Source organism: Antrostomus carolinensis, unplaced genomic scaffold (assembly GCF_000700745.2).
Source record: "Antrostomus carolinensis isolate BGI_N321 unplaced genomic scaffold, ASM70074v2 scaffold14124, whole genome shotgun sequence".
Lineage (NCBI taxonomy): Eukaryota > Metazoa > Chordata > Aves > Caprimulgiformes > Caprimulgidae > Antrostomus > Antrostomus carolinensis.
In genome coordinates this window covers 73,128-97,836 of record NW_010312928.1, presented here as the reverse complement: position 1 = coordinate 97,836, position 24,709 = coordinate 73,128, and positions in this window count along the sequence as shown.

Sequence of the window (24,709 nt, the reverse complement as noted above, 5' to 3'; positions counted from 1 at the left end):
GACTTTTTGCTCTTAATCAAGACCATGTTTATATAAATATTGCTTCAAAGAATGTCCTCACTGAATAACTCATTATTTAAAATAATCCTAGGGACCAAGTCCAAACAGCTATAAACATCCCAACTAATACAATAATTCAAGGAAACACTTTGCAGTATATTTTTCCTTATGTTTGTCTCATTCAGCTGACATTGACAAAGGAATTCCTCCACTACACAAGCCTTTTCCCCCCCATACTGTCATGGTTAATATGTGACTCATACATCCTAATTTTTCCTTGCTACTATGAGACATGAGAGCTATGATGTGTAGATAAAGAGGGCACCTCAGCAGCAGCTGGGGATGTGATCTCAACTTGGCTAAGTTGTAGCTGCCACTGCTGAGAGATTGTTCTGTAGCTCAGAAGTTTCTCTCTGTTTTAAGGGTTTTGATGGCCAAGGAGAGAACAGCAGAGTCATCCCAGATTGAACAGGGATGTTCCACTGGTGTGATGCTCTTCCGCTGCTGGGAGCTCTTCTGGTAGGTGTGGGGTATTTGCTTTTGGGATTCTCACATGTCTTCCTCCTCGTTCTCCTAGGAATAAGCTGGAGCTTCGATGCATTGATCTGGGTGGAGGGCACAGCACTCTCTAGTTCACTGCTGTTTATTTAGCAATGTTATCTTGGCTAATTTCTATCTTGGATTTCATATGTAAAGATAAGAGCCTGACCCTGCCCTGGGGGAGAGAGACTGAGGGTTTACTATTATCTCCTTTTTCAAGAGTGAGCTGCAGATAAAGCATCTTGACCAGGGTTGCATAGAGACTCCATTGCTGTGGTGGGAGCTGAAGGCTCATTCCATGACCATATTCCCTTGTAATTTAGGTGGTAACTTGGGAACAGAGAAAGATCTCCAAGGTAACAAGGGATCAGTAATGCCTTCCATGTTCATCTAAAGCAGGGCAGGCACCCTGTCTCAGGAGAGAATCTCAGCAGATGGACAAAGGAAGGTCTGATTGACATATATTTTATTTTGAAATTTTGTATGTTGTGTTTCCAGACCCCTGTGTCTGTGACATTATTGATCTGGATATTTTTGAGACAGTTTGGTTTATTTATTTAATGTGTCTAATCTGTAAAAGAACAAATCCCATCTAGAAATGGCAGGTTGTGCTCAGAGCTGCCAGAGAGCTGAGAGTAGGCAACCAAATCTTGCAATGAGGTGATCAAAGATTTCATCAAAAATACAGAATGTTCAAGCTGTTCTGCCAGCTGGGAAACTTGTAGCAGGCTGGAATTCATGCTGCTTGAAATGCTGCAGCTTCCTTCCCAGCAAATAAAAGGACCCCATTGCCCAGCAACCTCCAAAATAGGATTAGTCATTACAAATGGGCAAATATCCCAAAAGGACTGGAAGCTCAGCTCTGTGAATTGAAGGGTAATGTTTTGAAAAGATCTTACAGGAGGGTTTACATGAGGAAAAAGCTTACAACTGCTAGTGTGTCCTAACTCCCCATGTGCCACTTCTGTTTTGTACTGGGTGGTTTTGTGTAGCTAAGCTAGGCTGTGCAAGGGGCTCTTTATGAGGATTAAGAATGTCCACAAAGGACATGAGTGCATAATAGCTGTTGCACGTCATGTTCATGTGGTACCTTCCTTTGCAGTCACGTTTCTGGGACAGGGAAGCCCTCAAAGGCCTGGGAGTCCAAGATGCATTTTTTGGAAGTCAGTTGGGTGCTTGACAAAGTTCCAGACTGGGCTTTGGCTGTTTAAAAGCTACTTTTAAAAAGTTGTTTAGATGCTTAAAGGTGGAAGTTTACTCCCATGGGATGTGTCCTAACACTTCAGCTTTTCATTCTGTTTGGAAACCATGGACAGCTGGATGGATATACTTTACAGAAGTTCCTCCTTGAAGTCCTTGCAAAACACAGAGCATCTAAACATATGTCAAAACATGGTCCTCTGATTTTTACATGAGATAAATAAATAATTTAATTGGTTTTTAACTATTCATTTTAACTATCACTCTAATATAACATAGATTGAGAATTAATGCAATTTTGTTTTCCTTGACCTTAGTCATAAAGTGAAATGCCAGCTATGGACAGCTTCAGGTTGGAAGGAAGGCCTTAAGTCCTTCCACGGTGTCTTCAGAATGGCTCACCTGTCCCTGCTGCTCGTTCACTGTACTGACTGCTCCTGTTGGTCTTGTAATTGTGCAGATTTCAGCCGTAATAGTTTTTCCAATTGTTCCTATAAAATAAGCTATAAAATAGATTGTGTTTTTAATTGTTTAGCTTCATTCAGCAGACTAATTGTTGGACTTCAGGCATGTTACATTAAATACAGCTAAAGGTTTCATTATTCAATTTAAAGTAATGTAATTAGTTAGAGACAATCATTTAATTTGGTTATGATTCTAATCTCTCATCAGGAAACTTCTCCCTGACAAAGTCCCTTGTTTCTCTTTGGAAAAAAAACTGCCAAGGAGTGAACACTGCAGGGATATACTATTCCCACAGTTCCTGGTTGGTTAATATGCCCATTCCTCCTGCAAATTCTGTGTGAAACTTCAAGGTTTCCAGTAAAGAAACCATGGCTGGAGGGTAAATGGTATAACCAGTGCTGGTAACTGCTGTATTATTTCCAAAAGCAGATGTGAGTGGAGGCTCTTTCAATCCTTCAAAAAAATCAAGACAATACCTTTCCCCTGAGGCTTGATAGGGTGGGTGCTCTGTTCCCAGGCAAACAGAGCTTGGAGCTCAGAACTGCAATGGAAGCAAAAATGGCTTCAGACCAGTAGAATATTTATGGTCTCTTCCTCCCTTAATTTGGCAAAGGAGCTGAGATTTGTCCTCCTCTGGAGAATGCGGAGTATTAATTAACTGAAGACGGGCTGAGAAATGGATGGCTCTTCTAAGTGTTTTCCCTATACTTTATTATCATTCTAGGCTTTTAAAACAATGGCTGTGCCAAAAAAAAAGATTAGAGTGAGGCAGAGACAGGAGTTTTTTAATAACTAGACAAAATAATATCAATATACAATGTATACAATCAGAACAGAAGACAAATTATTTATAAGGTATATTTGAGTAAGAGGTAATTGTGACTTGAATAGGTTACTTTTATCTAATGTATTTGTTGCTACATAGATGTAAAGATGTATGGAACTCTTTGTATATAGAGAAGCAGTAAATAAAATGTACTTGTATATCATTTATGTATCTCCATCTATAGTGACAGACATAGACACTATACCTACTGCATCTTTATACCTAGATATGGAAAAGACTCAGGGCAAAAAGGATATTTCATCCCATCAATCACTGTCCTACTCCCCTCCAGCAGTTTTTGTTTTATCACTCAGAATTGTAGTACATGGAGTGCAGAACTCTGAACTACAATGTGTGTATGGAAAATAGAGATGTGAGCATCTGTTCATCAAAACCTTCCCCAGCTGCCTTGCAGAGTTCATACTTGTTTCTCTTTGAGGTGTTAGCTTTTGGCTTGCTTTGTTTCCTTCCAATAGAAGACCTCAGGGACCTGACACTGACATCAGTTGGGTAAGCTGAGGCACGTTGGTTAGGCAATTTATCAGGCACATCATTGTCAGAACCATCACCACCTGCATACTCAAAAGTCTTTTTTTTAATCCACAAACATATATTTTTCCCTCATTTCCCTTGGGAAGGTGGGGATGTGATGAGTTGCATCAGAAAAATGGATCTTGTAGATTTAAATCTGTTCAGCATTCTTGCTATCACGAGAGAAAGGAGCAAAGTTTATTCTATCATCCTGGAAAAAACACAAGTTCTGTAGTTACAAGGTCCAATCAAGAGAATTTCTGCTTGTTTAGAAACACTAATAGAGCAGAGACATGCAAGCACAAGGTTATTTGTGTATTGGAGATAACACTGTGTTTCAGCACATCAGAACCTGGCCAAAGAAGGTACACAGCACCTTCTTTCAGGTATGAGTTTAGATCAGGATTTATACAGGATTTATAACAGGGTAAAGTTACATTCAAAACTTGGATCCAAGAAACCTAGCCTCAGTTAAGTTGGTAGCCAGGAGAGGAAGCAGGTAGGAAAAAACAGAAGTGTAGTTGGGAGAGCTTTCTAAAGCAAGGTGATTATGCAACTGTTATCTGATTTAAAAAGAAAAGACAGAGGCTGCTGTTTCTCATTTAGTAGTTGCCATTGTTAATGGGACAGCAGATGACCTGGCTGGATACCCAGCTACCCTACCCATCCAAATCCTTCCTCATCCCCAGCTTTGGTGCTGCAGACAAAACTATATGTATGCAAAGCACTTTGCATCCGAACCACAGTGGAAATAGTTATTTGGATGGAAGGCTCTGAGTTCTCTTAACAGTTGAGGTGCTTTGATAAGCATTGCAGCAGGCATCGGCTCAGTTCGGAAATTACAACAAAGTCCAAATCGATGGCATTTCCTGGGGTTTTAGATTTTGATCTGAGCATTTCACACCCAACAACCCTAGGCCTGTTCTGCACATAACCCCTCTCATGGGGTAGAGAATTAGACAGGTTTTAGAGAACCAGACCAACACAGAGGTAAACATTACTTACGCTTGCAAGAATGAGCATTTACAAGGGTCAGTGCTGATGCCAAGGACTTCTAGTCTTTCTCATGGAAAAATTTAGGTTTTCCAGTAATGCTGTAATTATCACCCTGTCATGTCACAAAGCAAACAGGTTGGCAAACCTAGGTACAGAACTAAATAATCTGTGGCATAATCTAAACATATAATGGTAATTAAATCTGACAACTTAATAAGATGCTGAAATTCAAATGTACAGTAGTAATCTATAATTAAGTAATCTTTTGTAATAGCACCCTGCCAGTTTGTAAAATTTCAGGTAGAGCGCTGTGTACTGTTTCATAGCAAAAATATTGACACAAGGAAAAGGTATCCAGGCAATGATCAGACACACATTCAAATCAACCAGCACAGTACACGGAAAGGTATGATAAAGGAATGATTCATTTCAGGTGTTCAGGTGCTGCCACTAGTGTGCATTCACAGATGCCTTGCTATGCTTGGGAAGGACTTTTTCTGCTCTTTTGAGGGATTGTGATGCCTGACATCTCTAGTGAGGTTTTTGGCAGTCTATTGTCTAACCTCAGGGGTGGTTGATTAGAGCAACCATCCATCCAGGACCCTGTTAGAGTCTCTGATCTCCAACATTCACGTGCTCCTCTAAGCAGAGAGGGTCCATTACACAGTATCTGAACTGGAAGAAGTTCCATTTCTAGCACAATCTTTGTGGAGTTTAGATGCCATCATTTTGACTTTGATACTGTCTTGTGCAATAACTGGTATTATCAATACTCAGTTACCCAGGTGCTGTGCTAGGTAGCAAAGGAAAAATTTAGACATAAAGGTAAGGGAGACAGGATTGGATGTGATCGATACACAGAAAGCAGACTTCAAATTGGAACTGATTCTCCTAAATCAGCTGGCTGGTGAGAACGGGGAGGAAATAAGGACACATGCTTCTAGGAAATTCTGGGTTTCTCTGAAGTTTTTTGGGTTGCCAGGTTTTAAAAAAAAATAATGGTATGTGCTTTTGCCTTCATTCCTACAGCACATCCCATCTATTTATGTACAGCCTTCTCGAAGGGGAAGGGAGAAACACAACCCCCTCCTCAAAAGCCCTCTGAGTGCAAATTGGCTTAGTGGGGGCTTTGCGCCAAACAACGCTGTAACCAGCACTGCTGCTCCACGGAGGGTAATTATATTTTAGTTATGATGTCAATAAGCAGCTCCCAGGAGAGCTTTTCTTTTTTTAATCCTTTGAAGCTCCGAGTGAATAAAGTGAGCCTTGGAAAAGCAGACCAAGGCAAGAAACTTTCTAAATATAGGAAATGCTTTAGGATTTTTGCATAACAATGACATTTTTAGGCATAGGTAAGAGGTTTCCTGCATTTGTCAGTCTCAATCATTGTGCCTTGGCTTCTTTTCTTTTTCCTTTTGCCTTTCTGCTTCTGCTAACTTCCCTCTCTCCTCATGTTGTTATTGACTATTTCTACAGATGCTGTTTTCAGAGCGAGAGCATTGGGGAATCAATCACAGCCATGTTTTAAAAGGATCCCCATCACTACAGAGCTGAGTAAGTTATTCTTTAGGAGCAAATTTCACAGAAGCAATATGCATGCTGCATTATTTATTTACCCCAGTCCCTTTTTAGAATTCATAGGCAGAAAGCGACAAGCACTACATGTCCAAGGAACATTAAAAGGTTTGACTTAGATGTTAATTCACTGACTTTGAAGGAGTCAGGATGGTTTATCAGGAGAATAAATATAACAAAGTATTACAAAGGTCTCAGCGTGTAGCAAAACTCCTTAGCATCCCTTTAGGAGAAAGATAATGTCCTGGGTTTTTTTCTTTCTACTGGAATGGAGCTCAGGAAATCTGGGTTCTGATCATATGGCCTTTGCTTGTCCCACCTACCCTCAGATAAATCAGAAGCATATTTGCCTGGTTTGCCCTTATTTTCAGTGGAGAAAGAGGCACCACCAGAAGCAATTCTGAACAGATTAGATCTAACTTGCCCATTAGCCATGCTTTCCTCTCTCTGATGATTTAGAAAGAGAGAGACTGTATGCCCAGTTTTCATCCCACAACAAAATGGAACAACAAAAAGGATGTTCTAATCCTCCTCTTTCTGAAACCCTGCTGATGGTTCCCTCCTCCTCTTGTGGGTTGTGGGGACAGCTGCAGGCTTCCTCGCTTGTCCACGTGGCTGTGACAGAGCAGAGCCTGTTCCAAGCAGTTTGTAGTATGTGGCATCAAGCAGTGACTGCTTTGGGTGCAGAACTTTCACGGATCCGTGCACGTGCCAAGGTGGACAGAGAGTGCTGGCATTTTACTGCAGAGTCCAAACACCTTTGTCCTTATTCCACTGGACTCTGCCTCTCCAGCCTGCGTTCTGTATCGGGAATAGTGGGGCCAGTAGGACCAGGGCAGTGATCGTCCAGTTCACTGTTCAACCAAGGAACAAGTGACAGGACAAGAGGAAATGGCCTCAGGTTGTGCCCAGGGCAGTTGAGATGGGATGTGAGGAAGAATTTCTTTGCTGAAAGGGTTCTGAGGCATTGGAAGGGGTTGCCCAGGGCAGTGGTGGAGTCCCCATCCCTGGAGGGATTGAAGAGTCGTGTAGACACAGTGCTGAGGGACATGGGTTAGTGGGGACTTGTCAGTGTTGGGCTCATGATTGGACTCAATGAGCTTAAAGGGCTTTTCTAATCCAGGCAATTCTGGGATTCTGTGATTTGTAGCTGAAGTAACCCATGGAACTCTTTCATGCTAGTCTTGGCTATCTTTGGTGTCATCTCCTGATGGTTACAAACTGGATCTGCTAATTGTGAACATGTGCACCGATTAACTGATTACGAGTAACACAGCAGTCAGTGTTGTACCAGAGGGGTGTAGCTGGGCTGCCAGTCCCGAGGGACATGGATGTTCAGCTTCATTTCAAGTGCTGACACAAGAACGTACCCATCAAATTAGCATAGCATGTTGCTAGGCATCATGACTGGGCCCTGACTCACTCAAGCTTTTCTTTTTTCTTTCTTTTGGATACAAAGCTTGTAAATGCTGTGTGGGCTCAGCACATGTGGGCTCCTTGCTTTCCAGTCCTCACCAGGTTTGCAGCTGGAATAAGGCTGGTGAGCAGCTTTGGCCTGTAGCAGGCACTAGCAATAGTTTATTTCTATGAAGCTCTGGTGTACTGCTTACTAACAACTTGCACCTGATGAGCTGTGTCCCAGAAGAAGTTAAGCACCTCAATGGGCTCTTCAGTCCTGCGTGCTCCTTAGACTGAAACACCGAGGAGCTACTGCAAAAAAACCCCACAAAGTAATGATAAGCTAATGATACCTCCTGCTGAGTAATTTCAGAACTCTTGAATTTCCCAGAGTGGTATTTGGATATCTTGTGCTGTGGTTTAGGCTTTTATTTCTGCTATGTCCAAAACATTTCTATGTTTTGAGCTGCTACTGAGGCCCAGCTCCTCTGAGAAGATTTTGTGCAGTCAAGCTAACATCTTCAGACAGGCATTGCACCCCTGTGATTTCCCTCCAGGATGTGGTGTGTCAGTGGAGGGGAAAACATCTGCAATCTGTTGACATGACTTGGATTTTAGTCATGTCACATCTTTGACAAAATAATGAATCGAGCCCAGTCCCTTAGCACATGGATGCCTGCCCCTGCTGTAGTCTTGAACAGCATAAAAATGTGTTTAGAGTTACAGGGATGGGCTAGGAAGCAAAATAACCCTAAAAATTTAAAACCTGGAAGCATAAAACAGCTAAATAAAAACAGCTGGAGCTTTTTTGTGATTGAATAAGCTTCCTGTAAGTCCCTCTGGTAGACCTTGATCTAGACAAATGCTCAGTTTTGTGCCTATCCCTAGAAACAAGCTGAGAGGGGTAATACTTGTGCCTTCAGTTGTAAGGGCTTTGCTTCTTCCAGGCAATTTCTTTCCCAGCTCACAGTGTTGACCAAGAGTCACAAAATCATTTGGTGTGTCTGACACACCAAGCCAGCAGTACGATACAAGCTTTGCGTGGGGTTTCTGCGGGCCCAGATCCACCAAGCTGAGCACAGTTGAAAGTGTCGAGCATCCTCTGAATTTGTGAGTTGGTCAGTGGGCTCAGAGGCACATTATAAATGGTTATTCCTCAGAAACATCAGATTCTAGGAACACTTTCCATAAGACAGAGATCTGTGAGAGAAGGAGCAGAGTGATCTGTAAAGAAATAAGAATCCTGCAAATATGTAAAGGAGAAAGAGAATGGTGTGGAGAAATAAAGTGGATGCCTTATTGTGGCTGCAAGACCATGCTTTTCATAGCCAGACTGTGTAAGCTAGTCAGTGGAGTCATGCTGATTAATGCCATATGCAGGGCCAACTCTAAAATCCCGGGTGGGTGAAATATCTGTATTGAGAATACGTGGCTGAAGGATGATACCAACACAGCAAGACAACAGGAGACATTAATAGTATTGTGATTCTGGCTAGTTTTAGTCATCTTTAAAAATGATGCACTCAAATGCTTCCTGACCCAAGGGGACATAATAGAAATCAGTCATTACTCACGTAGAGTTAGTTGTGCTCGCTCTCTATTTTTTAATGGGAAGATATGGGTTCTTGATCTCAATTCCTCTCAGTCTCCTGCTGTGCTGCTGTCATTCATCAGCATTCTTACTGGTAGTGCTGGAGTGCCAGGACATACCTAGCATGTTCAGTCGCACAGCAGGGGCCTTCTGCCTGGGTGTACTTAGTTCACTGCAAATAGAAAAGAAAGTTAAGGAGGAATCACTTTCAGAGCAGGGGGAATTCTGCAAAACTATCTTAGCCAGCAAAAACGAGGTTGAGAAACTGGTGAGGATCCATGTGACAGCTGTGAAAGGGACTCTGCAGCCCCAATTTAACTGATCGAAATGGTAATTGTATTTCTGTTAAATCAAGAAAATGAGGGGAAGAAATTAGATTATTCCTTTCTTTTTCAAAGCCAGCAAATTAATTATGATCTGATATCTTAAAACTTAGTTTTAGGATTCTGTGCCTTTTGTCTGCCATTGCACAATCAGTTAGCAGCATGGAATATTTTGTTCTTCTTTTCTTTAGTAATGCTCCATGCTGTGGCTAGTGCTGGACACAGAATGGCAAACTGAATTTATGAACTTTTGTTTCTGATACTAGATGGCTTCTCTCTGTTGCCAAGATGTTTCCCCTTTCTTTCTTGCTTTTCCAATAGACTCTTCACCAAATGCCCAGTTCATTAACCAGGCTCCCAGTGGCAATTCTCAGATTCCAGAGGAAGCTCAGCTGTTCACCACTGGTGCCCCTGTAGTAGCCATCTCCTCAGACCGCTTCTTGAATTCTCTTTTGTCTCTGGTAAGTACATGTTGTCATGTTTAGTGGCATCGGTGTGTAACCAAGTGATTACAGCCAGGGTAAACCCCCTTAATCGAGCCTTAACAATGGCTGAGGCCGTGTGAGTCAGAGAAAGGCACAGGAAACGTTGCAGAGATTGGTGATGTGATTAGTTACACGGTACCCTGAGAGTTATACATGTCTGCTCCTATTTAAGCAATTTGCTAATCAGTGGGCCGCTGTGATTCCTTGGGGTTGTGGGTTCCATGCACTAAAAGGCAGCTGTCAGCTCCAAAAGACACGTCTCTCAATGTGTGCTATTTGCAGCAGCTCTCCCTGTTGTTGATATACACATAGAATGATTTGGAGAAACTTTTAGAGTGTTTTCACCAGTTCCTCCCTTCCCAGCTCCAAAATATTGACAGGCTACAAAAGGTACTTAAAGCCAGACTGATTTATCTATTTTTTGATAACATGATGTTACAATCAATCCCTCTAAGGGAACTGCAGTCACTGAAGCCAAAATTGCATTTGACACCAGCTGGCCCCTTGGTGGAAGCTCCAGCATTGATGCCAAAGGCTGAGAAGATTATGGGGACTCTGAATTCTTACCTGTTCACGTAGAAAAGAGTTTTACAGCACTGATGAGCTGGGGAACAGAGAGCTTGCACTAGCAGCACCTTATCATAGCAGGCATGGGGATAAACAGAACATTTAACTCTTCTCTTCTGTCCCTCTGGTACTAGGAAGAAATTCTGTTGAAAATCTGCTGAATTCAATGGGAATCTCCCAACGGCTGTTTTCTGAAAAGGTATAAACCAAATTCCACACGTGTGGGCCACTGCTGATCCACAAGACTGCATCAGATTTTAAAGTGCATATTTTGGTTCTCTGTAAATTCCTGGCAGTGTGTTCTTTTAAAAACATTTGCATCATGAAGACTGGATACATTGCATCAGAATGTGGTGATCCCACCCTGGTGACATAATCATTTTAAGTTGCTGTCAAAACTGAGTGATAATGTCAGTGGTGACACGGGTGTGGGTCACACTTTGGTGGAGTTAAGCCAGGATATTGGCAGCAAAACAGCAGTTCAGCTCATAAGCTGGTATTTCCAAAACTGCTTTACCTTTTTTCTGAAAGACCCTTTCTTCCTCTTCACCCCCATTCCCCATGCTGCAGTCGAGTTCCTCATGCCTCGCTCTCAACTCATGTCCAAAGGGATAGTGCTTGGGTGGCAGTTTTACAGAAACCGAATAAATACAAAACAAATCTCTCCAAGGGATAAGCAGTCCAAAATAAGTGTGTCAAGTCCAGTTATGCTTTTCTGAGAAGGCTTCAGTGTTAGGGAAAGTATTATATTGCTGCTACTCACTGATATGTCAATCAGCCAGATGGTAATTAATGACTGCTAGCGTTAAGTGTAAAAGTAACTCGAGACGTAGCATGACCTGTCTTAAAGGATAAAATTTCACTCAAGTGTGAGATTCCAAGTCTGTCCAGGAATGATCAGCACTCAGCTCCCCTTTAGAGGGGCACCTTAGGTTGGATTCAGTCATTCTGTAAATACAGTGAAGACGGAGAGAAATACGATATTGCTTAGCAGTTGCAGTACCAGGGAAGAGATGTGTGAACTGGAGATGGACGGGAGCCTTCAGCACTCCAGTATCACCTCCTTTTGCTATCACCGTGAGTATCTGTTGAAATTTCTTTAGCTGCTCAGAGCAGGAGCGCTGTTTTCTTTTAGCTTGAAAGGAGACTGGCAGAAGAATCTGAATGGCAGGATGTGGTTTGTAAAGTGAAATGTTATCTGTTGGAAGCCTGAAGGAGAACTGGCATTTGCTTCAATGTGACTCTCGGCGTCTCAATAGACAGAAAACAATTCAATGAGTGTGATCATTATGGCTCAGGTACCCCAGTGAGCCCTGAATTCCCCTCCTGATTCAGCTCTGGGTTCCTCAGCTATACAGGACCAGTTATAAAACTTAGTAGCAACCTGGAGTCAGTGGGACTAGGTAACTGCTTGGTGATGGGAGGCTTCTAGCCTTGCCTTTGTGCAGAGGTGTTCCCAGGAAATCTGCTTGTCTGAAGCTGTAACCACACAACTGGTGAAGAAATTAATGTCTCATGGGCACGTTACAGAAACGTTGCTCCTTTAAAGTCAGCTTCAAGACCCATCCTAAATGCAGAGTGTTATTTCCTGAGTACACAGGCATGCACACCTCTATAGCTTCCCCGCCTTTCAAATTCCCGCAGTGTAACTCAGCAAAGAAAGTACAGAATGAGGGTGACATGCAAATCCTATTAATTCATCCAAGTATGGAAATGCAATCCTTTTGATGTCAAAAAGTACAGCAATGATATGTTAAAGAGCTCAGCACGCTCCTGTTAAATATGTAAAGTGCAGATTCCCCCAAAGCTGTATCACTCCTGGATAACCCTCGACTACAGCTCCTTGCTTTAAAAGACTGAGAATTACTCTAACAGCATTATACCCATTTGCCCGACAATATGGTCAGATGTTCTTAAGCGGATTTGAGTTCAGCGTGGATTTAGTAACAACGTTCCTTCTGCAGCTTGTTTAGTTTCTTTACTCAGGCAAGTGCAGGTGACAGATTCCACAAAGTGGCTCTAGGTAGGAAATGAGCTTTATGAGAAAAGGTGGAAAATAAGTTATGTGATGCACTGCAGGCAAAGGAAACACTTTTAGATTATTATTAATTTTTTTAAAGTGACTTTGGGCCCTTTTTTGCCTCAGATCTGAATTAGAACCATTGTAACTTTTTAAACTAAAAAACAGTGACTGAGATAAGGGCCCAAAGAGAGGTTTTCAAAACAATATAGCAGCTAGAAGGACAGTGAGTTTCCTGCTGCACCTGAACCCTATGGGACAGGCAGGGCAGTTGCACCCCTCAGCCTCCCCTTGCACAGCACCCACCTACTCAGATGACGTCAGAGCTGCTGCCCAGTTTTCTTACACACGCACGTCCCCACTCCCACTCCAGTTGTGCCATTTGTGCCTTTGACAGCCTCCCATTCAGACGTAACTCAGTGTGTTCTATTATAAGAGTAGAGGTGAGATCTTTCTGCTCTTTGAAGCTGGAATGGGCTAAGCAGGTGGTGATCCATAAATATTGTCAGAAAACTTTATACATAATGAAGGACTACTTTAAATATACAAACAGCTCCAAAGTGTCTGTCTGATCACTTTCTCTGTTTTCTTGCTTTTCCTTACCAAGACTCTTTTGTCTTTGACTTTTCATTGTCTTTTCCTTTCCAGACATACTACAACCATCACATCTTGGCTGTGCTGCAGACTTTGGTGACAAGCAGGACAAGCCCAGTATTGGAGGAACAGCTGTTGGAGTAGGGCAGGAGACTGCACAGAAGTCCTGACATGATCCACGATGCCTCTCAAGTCAGCTGCAGACCAGCACTCCTGCCGCTGTCCAGAAGGTTGTTAACAGGGATCATGGTGAGTTCCATCACTGAGTGGTGCTTTGTGGGTGAGGGTTTCATCCTTGTTGCTAATACTTTTGGGTTGTCATTACATGAACTTTAGTTTCATTCAGTTGAATCTCTCTATGTAGCTTGAGCCATCTTCTGAAGAGGCAAAGACATCAGGTAGCCTTATTTTATACTAGATTCTAATCTTATGGGGGACCAGTTATTTTCTTTTCATTCTTTCTTTCCAAACAGTATGATACTAAAAGCAGTGAATAGTGATGAAAGTTGGTAAATAAGTCATTTAGTATTGGGCTGAATTGTCCACTTTGGTTCCTTTGAGATAAGTGCTTTTGCTTCTTTTACAGCAGGAGGACTCCTTTGGAGACGTTTACTGCAGAGCTTTAGAATTGTTTGGGATACTTTGCCTTGGGCTCTACCACCTGATGGAAGAGGCCAATCCATACAAGAATAGGCAAGTATACTTTCTTATCTCAAATTGTACCGTAAGTCAAAAGATAGTAGTCATGACTTTGAAGTCAGGCATCTGTTATCAGCAACCTGAATTACTTAATTTTGCCTTGGATTTAGACAGTCTTGTAGGTGGCTAAGGCCATTTGAGGTAAACTGGTGTGTGGTCTGAACTGGCGCTTGTATGAGGTTTCTTCACTTAAATGTGATTTATCTTTACGTGTGAGACTTCTGCATTAGAGAGCTGCTGGAGCATGAGGTTAGTAACGCTGCTGAGGGCAGGGATCTTGGAGAGTTTGCAGGCAGAGAGAACCTTCTCATCCCACCTGTTCTACTCGTTGCTTCTTTCAAATCTTTTCAAGATTTTAGTGATTGCTTGAGATTCAGATCTCCTAGAGAGACAGTCTTGATTTAAAGATTTTGAGCAATCAAAAAATTTATCACATCATTCAGCAGCTGTTCCAGAGACTAATTAGCTTAATTTAAAATATGTTATATCCCATTCCTAGGTAAAATTAAGCCCTCTGTGTATTGTCTCATCATTCCAAGGAATTCTGCACATGCCATCAGTCATTGCAAAAAACCCCTTCAGCTCTCTGGCTACCCCAGACACTCCGTTTGAAGGCCTCACAAAGCAGCCTGTATCTCACATGGTTTTTCAGATTTGTGATTGCTTGGCCTGACAGTGATTTGAAGATGCTGTCTACAGATCTGCTGTTCTCTGATGTCCCATTCAACACTGCAACAACTGATGACCCATGATGTGGGATGGGAGTCAGTTACCAAGCAAGAAAACAGGTACAGACATCTCTATGCCAGAGGTGTGAGATTGTGAAATGCCTTGCAAATAAAAAGTTGTACAAGTTACTGAGACCCCCACAAGAAATTGCTTGTGTTCTTATTTCTGAGTTTGAATTTGACTAAACATTAACATGAGGTTATTGCTGAAAACAGTATTGATAAGCTTTACTAACAAATGTAACAGACAGTAAAATGCTCTCTCTGCAAGGAAAAGGGCAAAACCTTGAGTTTCTGCTGAGCACTGCACAGGGCAGACCCAACTATGTACAAACACGATGACTCCATTGAGTTTAGAGATTCTCTGCTGAACTCTCAAAGTTCCAAGACTCCTGCACACTAAAACTCACTTTTCCTGCAGCCAGAGCTGAAGATGCTGGATTGATACACATGAAAAAAACAATCAAAAAATCCCCCTGAACTTGTACCGTAAATCAGGTCCTGCCTGTACGTTATAAAGCCAGTTGAGGGAAGGGAGAGTGTTGTTATTTGACGCTTTTTTCTTCTCTCTCTCTCTTTCTTTCCCCTAACACTAATTAGGTTTGAAAGACTGCAGCTTGAGTCCAGATACCACATGCCGAGAAGAAAGGAACCCAAACAGCTGACGCAGAGTTCAGACTAAACTAACTGCAAGCTCCCCAGGGACATCACAAGGTAAACCTGATAGTCTCTGTCATTTACAATCATTATCAGGCAGCTGAGTCTCTACAATTTTACTAGGGAGCCAATTAACAGATCCCTGAAGCTCAAGAATAAGGTCTTGGTCCTTTTTCTATTTTAGACAGGAGTAGGGGGAAAGTAAGTCTTTGTTTCAAATAGATACTCCAGAAGGTTTCCTACCCAGGGGAATGGTCAGATCTGGGCTTGCACTTTTCCTCTTGAGAACTAAGATAAAGAACTGAGCTTAAGAGTCAAGCAATTGGCTTTAGTACCCAGTTCTGCAACAAGGTGGCTGTGTAACCTTGGGTGAGTTCTTTAACTCTGTCCTAATGCTGCTTGCCATGCACAGAGAATATAATAACATACTTGTTAATTTAGATAATGAGAGTGTTGGGGAAAGGACTGTCTCTTGTGATTTGTTTGGCCTGACACAAATAGGTACTGATTTAGGATGGGACATTGAGGAACTCCACTCAAAGAACATGGGTAAGAAGCAAGAGAAAAGCTCGGACCAAAACTCCAGATGGAAACATATCTGTGCTTAGGGAAGTTTGGATACAGGTCTGAGCTTTAATGTGTTGGACTCATCTTTCCTGCCTGGAACAAACTAATCCTAGATTTTCAGTTCAGGACAGATTGCAAGTAGGAATCAGTGAACCATTCTTAAAGCAAACAAAATACATAGGAAGCATGCTTTCCCTTGGCCAGCCCTTTGCAGACCTGAACTTGAGCCAAGACAGTCAGCTGATCTCTTGGTAGGAGTTTTTTGGCCTAAAATCACCCACTGTATATACAAACTGAGATAAGAATTTGTGCACTGGATTCTGTTTACCTTCTGGAAGAACAAGGGTTCAATAATCATGTCTCGGTCCATTCCCTAACATGCATTATTTTAAACAGACAAGACAGTTAAAAGGTGGAAGGAAGAGCCTGGGCAGGCTCTGACGTCCTTTGACTACAGAGGACACCTCGTACTGGGGTTCTGCAAGCTTTCTGTATTGTCACTGTCTGAATCTTTCTTATTTTCAGCTGTAATTCAGCCTAAGCAGGGCACAGAGGAGGTAACATCCCTTTTCTTCCGTATTATTCTATCGCTTTTAAATAACTACACATGCCTGCACCTCTTTGTTCTGATACTAAGCAGGTCTTGTGCAATTTTAAGGCATTTTTATTAAGAAAACTGCAAGAAACACCAAAACCTGTTTACTCATAACTTCCCTGACTGGGTGAGCAACTCAGGCTATCTTGGCAGCAAACTCTTCCATCTGAAATCATCTGCTTTTCCTAGAAAATGGAGGCAGATGTTGAAAGCACTCCTTCGTGTCTGAGACCCAGGATGTGTTAGTTCCAGCTTTAAGGCACTAAACGTTGGATATGCTACTGTGTTACTCCAGAGCTATGCTACTTGGTATAAAACTGTTGTAACCCCTGGTATGAGCATCCTTCTTCTTTCTGTTAGAAAGAGAAGTTTGAGCAAATGCTTTTTTTTTTTTTTTAATAAAAAAATAAAATACTCCTTTTCTCCAAGGCGTCTTAGGTGCAGGGCTGCCAGGGATGACACGTGCTGTGCTTTCCCATCCTGCACTCACAGTATCTCTGTGATAAGGGAACACTCCCATCTCCAGTCATTCAGCCTTTCCACTGCCACATATTTCCAGCTGCTTAAACTGCAACTGCTGGAGCACATAATATACTGGAGTAAGGTGGAGTGGGGAGAGATGACAAGGTGACAAAGGGACCTCTTTCGCTTTGCTTATTCCACCTTTTTGTTCTGTTGCTATATCTGAGCAAGCAGTTCTCCTTCTCCTGAAAGAAGGAAGAGGGAGAGAAAGCCTAAGAAAGGTAAAAGCATTAATGGGTCAAGGCCTCCTTTGCATAATTCTATTATCACCGGGAAGATTCTGCAATAATCATGTTAGGCATGTGCTCTGGAGCATCAAAGTGACTTGTCTTACTTTACTTTTTGATGTTAGACGGGTTTAAATGCTTTGTACAGATGAGGCACCTCAGACAGCTGATCAAGAACTCCTGTGCTGTTCAAGCAACGCAAAGCCCTGGTTTGCTTTTTTTTTTTTGCTTTTTTTTTTAATGTCAACAATGCCACATTCTCTAGCAAGGAATAATCTCTGTTGTCACAAACTGTGAAAAGCAAAGGTGTAGGAGAGATTCTGTGTGGGTGCAAGCAAACATGCTTTCTCATGCTACTACCTTTGAATCTTCAGCAACAGTATCTTCTTGTGTATAGTTTGGGTCATATGTTTATATACCTATCGTATAAATAAATTCAGCTCCTGCTGGGAAAACCACAGTGTGGTACACAGAGTTGTTACAGGATCTCCGTTTGCTAATCTGTACCCATTCTAAGCTGTAAAGGTCACCTTAGTGTGTAGGTGGAGATTAATATGACTAGGCTTTACTTTTTAGCGGTGTTACTGGAGTCTCTTGAGTTCTGAAACTTGTAGTTTGCTCGAAAGCATAGATCAGATCGATGGAAAAGATAAAAACAGAACCCAGATCTCCTGATTTCTAAGCTAGCAGCTTTCCCACGAGGCCATTTTGCATTTCCACTCTCAGATCTCGGCTCCTGCTTAATATGATCATTCCCTTGCCAGTCCACCTAGGGATTTAACAGTCTCTTCCAGAGGTGGCTCAAATAGTCTTCAAGGAGCACGACCTGAGGAATTATTTTCCCATTTGTTATAAGATGGTCAGCCTCTTCACAGAAGCAGACAAGTATCATCATGCTTTCAAACAGGGAAGTAAGTTACTTGAGCTTACCCAGCAGGTCAGCTGGCTTGCAATTCTGTGTCTTGTCTGTCTTGTTACTGTCGTTTCAGGCTGGTATGTGACAAATGGAGCCAGAAACCTCCCCAAATGGAGCCAGAAACCTGCAGAGAGGTTTGACTCTGCAGAGACTCAAACATGCTAAAGCACTTATCCCAACCCATGCATCCTGCTGGATCTGAACACTGATAAGGGCACACACACAGAGACAAAGAGAGCTCTACAAGGAGCACTTGCCCATAAGGACACAAATACACACATCCAGGGCAGGGTTGTTTTCTCCCTCCTCCTCCTCCTCCCTGTAGTCAGATACAATCCAGCAGAAGGAGTAGTGAAGGATGTCAGTGCTGTGAGCTGGGCTGGGTTTGCAGCTCAGCAGGCTGCAGGTGGTGACTGACACATAGTCAATGAGATCTGAGGAGAATCCAGACTCTATAAATGTTAGATGAGGCAGGCTGGGCATTGACAAAAACGAGAGGTGGCTGCAAACACCAAGTGTCATTATTCTCTGAGCAGGGATGGTGAGAGGCCTAGGAACTTCCCATGGAGATTAACTACTTCACAGCAGGGTGAGGAGCTGTCTCCTGATGTGAAGGGACATCCTGTTGTCCTGAGAACATTTGGGAGGAAGGATGCACGACAGCAGGAGTAACTTTTGAGAGCACACACGCAGTTTCCTGCAAAGCACATATCTTGTCTGAAAGATGATTTTACTCTGCTGAGATAAACTCCAAGCACCTAATGGCTTAAATTAATGCTAGGACAGGAGGAGGTGTCTCTTAGTCATTAATTGGCAGTGGGTTCTCCTGCCTCTTCCTACTGAAGGAAGGGCTCTTTGCTGCTTTCCCATCCATCTACTTCAGGTTACTCTCTTGACCTGCCACCGATGTACCATAAAGCCAGAGTCTTATTCCCTCCTGTCTCTCTAGTGGCCAGTTATAAAGGGACTAGAGCTGTTTAACTGCTGATTGCTTCTCTACTTGCAGCAGGAGGCCATGCAGAGTGAATTAGGTGAGCTAACTGTATTAAGCAATCTGGAAGTGCATCATTAATGCTTCTGACACTTTTTCTGTAGTACACATGTAACAACTAATAAGTGTTCGTGACTGAAGTTTCTCCATTTCCCAGAAAACAGATGTAGCTAGAGCAGTGAAAGTAGAGACACGTCCCACTGGGCTCTATCTCTCCCCAAGTTGAGATGCTTTTCCAGACTCCTCTGTCCTGCATGAGGGTGGCAGTTGCATGGGGATAGTGATTAGCATTGGCTGATCTTTCTAACTTCAGCTAAAGCTTTAATTGAGAGCTTGGGGTTTTTTGGGTTGACTTTTTTTTGGGTGACACAACAGGATTTTTGTTTTCAGCCAGAAGGAGGAGCCAGATCAGTCACTGTGACTTAGAATTTGATTGTCTTGTAAGGTTTTCTGCTTAAAAAAATAAATATCTATCTATCTATCTATCTATGCAAGCCCACCAAGATTAATTCTTTCCCCTTTGGGGCAAGGGGAAAGGAATATTATGGTTTTTTGAGAGAGAAATGCTTTTTTTTTTAAGTCTATCTTTTTTTTTTTTTTTTTTTTACAGAGGGTTTCCAGGGTTGAGATTAAAGGTTTAGTTCTGTTTTCCTCTCATTTTTATTCTCAAATAAGCCCATACCTTAAAGAAAGCTTTAAAGAAGTACTGCTATGATTTGATGTTGTGACTCTGTAAAATATAATCTGAGCAGTAGGCATTTCTTTCTCCTTTTCTCTCATCTTAGTCCTGTGGAACACTCTGCCAGCACTGGAGAGGGAAAAGTACCCAGTTCCTTCACTCCTCTATGAGAGCAGGGACTGGTGCTTGCCAGCAATGAGCCTTTTGTTCCCACCAGTGTGGCTGGTCTTATGTACTTGCTTATCCAGGCAACCACCAAAAAGAAGCAGAAGTCCTAAATGCCAGACTAATGCATCAATCATAATTCCTGAGCTGCCAGCAGTCATGTAACTGCTTAAAGACCTCAACAGCCCTCTGGCACTTAAAGAAAAAAAAAATCATCTAATTAATCACAGGTGAAACAGCTTGGACCTGCTCCAAAAGCCCCTGAATTTACTGCCAAGCTTTGATGCTAATTTTCCTTCTAAGTAACCCCTAAAGAAATTTACGATTAGGTAATTAAAGTGATGAATAAAGAGATACTTAGAAGGAGGGAGAAGAAAAAGGAGGGGAAAAAAAAATCAACCTTGAGTCAAAAGCCTTAAATCTCCTCCCCTCCTCAAAGAGAAATGTTAGTCATTTTTGCACATGCATTGTCTATGAAAATGGGGTTGGATTCCCACAGGAGGTTTGAGAAATATTCCTTAAATTAATGTTTGCATAACCAAATAAAACAGAAAAGAAGGAACTCATAAACAGATTGTGATGTCAAGATAGTTGAGGGGAAAAAAAAGGACTTGTGGCTACTCTCAGAGAATCACACACTGTACAACTTGTGTCAGAAACTGCCTCATCCCTTTTCCCCCTAGGTACCTGAGGTCCATTTTTTTAAAGGTAATTAGATACCTAGGAATGCCATCTAATTAAAAAATGTAGTGATATCTAATTAAGAACTTCAGAGCACCTGAAAAACTTTTAAAAGTCTCACCATAAGTCCTTAATAGGTCCCAAGTCCTGTGTAATGCTTTTCCATGTCCTCTCACATTCTTTCTCTTGGTTTTTTCAGAGGAGAAGGAACTAAGTAGCCTTTGATTTGCATTTTTTTTTTCAGGCAAATGTACCACACCAAACTCAACGTAAGGAGCGTGAGTTTAAACATAGGGACATGTACTGCAAAATTTTGATGGTGCCTAGATTGTTTCCATAGAAGATGTGGATGTGGCCCCAAAATAGAGGAAAAAAATTAGGATCCAGTTTCAGCTCCAGGCTGCATGTCACTATCAGGGGTTTGCAACTGATTCTGGGCACAGTCTTGGCTAATTCTTGTGCCTAAAAGTAAGTCTTAGAATCCAGGAAACTTCCTTACTGGCCCATAAAATCAAAAGTGATGGGAATGGGGGTGGTTTGTAAGGTTCCTTTGTGGTGGTGGGAATATTTTCTTTCCAGGACTACATCTCACTTTGCTTTCTACACTTTGATCCCAGGCCTTGAAGTGGCAGAAAACTGCCAGGCACTCGCCTTTGCTCCGTTATGGGAGTGTGCCCAAGACTCTACTCCACACTACATGATCCACCTGACCTTTCTCTGTTAATAAATGCCTGCTGATCCCATCACACGGCCACTTTCTGCTCTGCCTGGCACTGAGGAAAGAGTTTCTGAATGATTTTTGAGGGGACCAGAGAGGATAAAAAATGAGAAAATGGCAGATTAGATCTGAGGTGACAGAGATGAGAAATAAAAGCCATTAGAGCCCATTTGCAATGTGCCCTCATTGAGTCAAGTTTCAAGGTGTTTTTCCAGATTATTAATAGCCTGACAGCAGTTTTTGTACAGGAATCTGATACAGGAAATAACACTTGTGTATACACACTGCACTGGAGAGGGAAAAGTAGAGTCCCCTCATTTATTTACTTGAAGAGATTTGAAGTACAGCAAACCAGCCAGCTGGGTTACAGACAAAATAAACATTCTCCATTATAACAGTGGCATCTTCAGACACACATCTCTATAATAATGTGGTGGTATGAAAGAAGCTCTCGTAAACCTCTGCAACCAGCCTTTGCTCTCAGTACAGTCTGGGCTCTGCTGGAGCCAGAGAGTTCTTTGCTGTGGAGGGCGTTGCTCTTTGTCACTTCAGTCCTTGGTTAACATCTCTGAACATGGGTCCTGTGGGCCATTTTGGACACTTAACATCTCCCAGGGATCTAATTTATTCAGTGTAGCAGGTTTCTTTTAAAACTTGGTCAAGCACCAAGCCTAGACAGATCTTTCCTGTCTCATCCCCACTTATCTGGATTATCTCAGTCTTCTCAGTGTGATACTTGGTTAAATGAAAGCTAGAAAGAGAGGGAGGGAAGAATGATACTTGGATGTGTGGGAAAGAAAGGTTAAAAAATTCCCAAAATTATACTTTGTAGTTGCATGCTTGTAAAAAAGAAATACCAGGTGGGTAGTGCTTTGAACTTCACAAGGCTTTGTGGGACTGAGTTGTCAAATATGACTAATTGTAGCTTTCTTCATGAACAAGGGGTGGCACAGAAAATTTGACTGATACAGCTCATGATGCCTACAGGCCAAACAGAGAGGAGTGCTTCAGACATCATTAGATGGTGATGTCTGCTTGTCTGCGTCTGTTGCTTTCTATTAAACTCTAGTTTTTGCTTCCTCATCTCGTGTTGCAACCTAACTCTGCTTGGGAGTATTACTGGGCCGAAATAATCAAGTCTTGATCTATATTGCGTAATGTATTGTAGAAGCAGCCAAGCTAATTACCAGTGAAACTGGACAATGAACAGTAAAGACTAATTTTACCCTTTTTTTTTCCTGCTCCTTTCTGAACAGCCTCTAGCACGCAGCATTGCCTGGGAGGATGTGCTACCATGCAAACAAACAACACTCCCTACAGATAAAGAATTTTCTAGTGGTAGTTGCATGGCCTTAACTAAGACAAAGGAGCCAGCCCCTTCCCTTATTTTCATGGTTTAACAATTTATAATTTAGCTGTAATTGGAGTTTTCATGCTAGCAGTCTTAGTTCTGGGTGCACTTGTAAGCCTCTGCCTAGCAGAAGGCAGAGATGAACTTAAAACACTCGGTTGCTTTCTAATGGAGCCATATCCCTGCCAGGAGACAGGTGAGACAGCCTGAAAATCCCCTTCTGCATTAGGGTCACTTGTCTCTCAGTGGATCCACGTCACCTGAGATGCAACTGAGCATGTGCAACTCCTGCTTAATTTGGTAAACCTTGTGGATGCATGAGTATTTCCAAATTATATATCACTGTGGAAGAAAGCAATGCCTTGACAAAGAGGCAAGGCTGAGGACAAGTGTCTCCCACCAGCTCTTGCTTTCAGACCCTTGCAAGTGCTGCGTAACTTGTAGGAAATGTTGAGCGGTGTTTGTATTCCTTGCTCAGCACTGCTTGGACTTGACATGTATGCTGGGAGTTGCTTTGGGAGCCAACGGGTTCCATAGGATCATATCTTCTTGATCCAAATACTGGTGTGAAGTAGTTCAGATTCCCTGAAATTGCACTTTCAGTTTCCAGTAGTGCTAACTCAGCATTTTGTCTATTTTCCAGTGAGGTGAGTGAGGGATCAAGTGCTTTGCTCTTTAGGTTTGCATTTGAATAAGCCGTTAAGACCTGGGATTTTTTCTCTGCAGAGAACTGATGGCACATTGAATCAGTCTGAGGAGTTTTCTGTTCGGGGTTTAACCAATATTCTCCTATTCTCCTTGTCTTTGCACTTTGTACAGTGTCTTGTGCTACTGGTCTCCCCCTTTTTATCCTTGATGCTGTTTCTTATAAATTCAACTTGTCTGAGTTCTCACAGGGCACCCAGTATTACTGTATCTGATCAGCTCATACTGCTGGCCATAAGCAGCTACCTACAATATAAAGAATTAGTGTTTCTAATTATTTAATTAAAAGATGGACCTCACCTTTTACTATGACTAGTTGTTTTTATTTTCAAATGAAATATAACTGTCTCTCCATGAAAAAAAATTTCTTCTAAAAATATATAAAAAGTTACTTTTTCAAATGTTAGTTTTTTCATGTAATTTTTCAGTAATGTTTTTCATTGACAATATTCTCCAAACTGTGATTTCTTAATCAGCTCAAGACTGAAATGGTAAATGACATTTCAGGCCTGTAAGACAAAACATAATACCAGCTCCAGTGTTGCGATCTCCAGCTTGTAAACGACTATCCTTCAGGATGAAAGGTGCCTATATAACAATCAGGCATTACTACACTTCCTTTCTTACTTTGTACACGCATAATTTACTGACTGCTAAAAAGCCCCTGGTGCAATGCCTCTTTGATGTCATCTGTCTTGCCTAAGTAGTGGTTGCTGCTTGCTTCTTTCCTACCCAACTAGTTGCGACGCTGCCTATGGCCATTTCAGTGGCTAAATTCCTTCCTCCAGTAAAATCTTAACTAGTTGAACTGAATCTTCAAACAGGTCCACGTCTCCCTCAATAAATATCAAAAGGGAGATCCGACTTTATAAACAGAGAATAGCAAAATGGTGCTATTTATATGGTTCAATTTCCCTTCAGTTAAACTACTAATGGCACATAGAACTCTCGTAATTAAAAGCCACATCTGATAGAACAGAGTCACCTGTGGTAGCAAAGAAAGGGGAAGATGAAAGCACCACCAATACAGAACGAGAGTCCAGCTATGGGTCTGTACATGTCTCTTTTCCCTGTTCTGAGAATCAGCCAGAGCCTGAGCCCTCTCCTGCCAAGCAGCTCCTCTGATGACAGATGCTCCCTGCAGCCTCTGCCGGCTGCAGACAGATGCATTGTTCTTGCTGTCAGCTTCCCAGTGCAAGGTGGTTCCAGTAAGCAGCAACTGGCCTGATGTGTCAGCGTTAGTCAGCAAGTGCATAGATCAGATTTGCTACCAAGGAAAAGGGAAAGCAAGTCTGAGACTGAAAAATCAGCATTCATCATCAAGAGCTTGTCAGGGTGTAAGTCTGGCTCTGGGGGATGTGAAGAACATGTTGCTAGTCTTGACTTCAACTCCTTCC